We start from the raw sequence: 1,002 nt of genomic DNA on the forward strand, positions 1-1,002 counted from the left end.
TGCGGCTGCTGCTGCTGCGGCTGCTGCTGCTGCTGCTGCTGCGGCAGCTGCGGCTGCTGCTGCGGCTGCTGCTGCTGCTGCGGCTGCTGCTGCGGCTGCTGCTGCTGCGGCGGCGGCTGCTGCTGCGGCGGCTGCTGCTGCTGCTGCTGCTGCTGCGGCTGCTGCTGCTGCTGCGGCTGCTGCTGCTGCTGGCGGCTGCTGCTGCATGCTGCTGCTGCTGCTGCTGCTGCATGCTGCTGCTGCTGCTGCATGCTGCTGCTGCATGCTGTGCTGCTGCATGCTGCTGCTGCATGCTGCTGCAGGCTGCTGCTGCTGCTGCAGGCTGCTGCTGCTGCTGCATGCTGCTGCTGCTGCATGCTACTGCTGCTGCATGCTGCTGCTGCTGCTGCATGCTGCTGCTGCTGCTACATGCTGCTGCTGCTGCTGCATGCTGCTGCATGCTGCTGCAGGCTGCTGCTGCTGCTGCATGCTGCTGCTGCTGCATGCTGCTGCTGCTGCATGCTGCTGCTGCATGCTGCTGCATGCTGCTGCTGCTGCTGCATGCTGCTGCTGCTGCATGCTGCTGCAGGCTCCTGCTGCTGCTGCTGCATGCTGCTGCTGCTGCATGCTGCTGCTGCTGCTGCTGCATGCTGCTGCTGCATGCTGCTGCTGCATGCTGGTGCTGCTGCATGCTGCTGCTGCTGCATGCTGCTGCTGCTGCTGCATGCTGCTGCTGCTGCTGCATGCTGCTGCTGCTGCTGCATGCTGCTGCTGCATGCTGCTGCTGCTGCTGCTGCTGCATGCTGCTGCTGCTGCATGCTGCTGCTGCTGCTGCATGCTGCTGCTTGCTGCTGCATGCTGCTGCATGCTGCTGCAGGCTGCTGCAGCTGCTGCATGCTGCTGCTGCTGCTGCTGCATGCTGCTGCTGCTGCTGCATGCTGCTGCTGCTGCTGCTGCATGCTGCTGCATGCTGCTGCATGCTGCTGCTGCTGCTGCATGCTGCTGCTGCTGCTGCATGCTGCA

Source organism: Amblyomma americanum, chromosome 1 (assembly GCF_052857255.1).
Source record: "Amblyomma americanum isolate KBUSLIRL-KWMA chromosome 1, ASM5285725v1, whole genome shotgun sequence".
Lineage (NCBI taxonomy): Eukaryota > Metazoa > Arthropoda > Arachnida > Ixodida > Ixodidae > Amblyomma > Amblyomma americanum.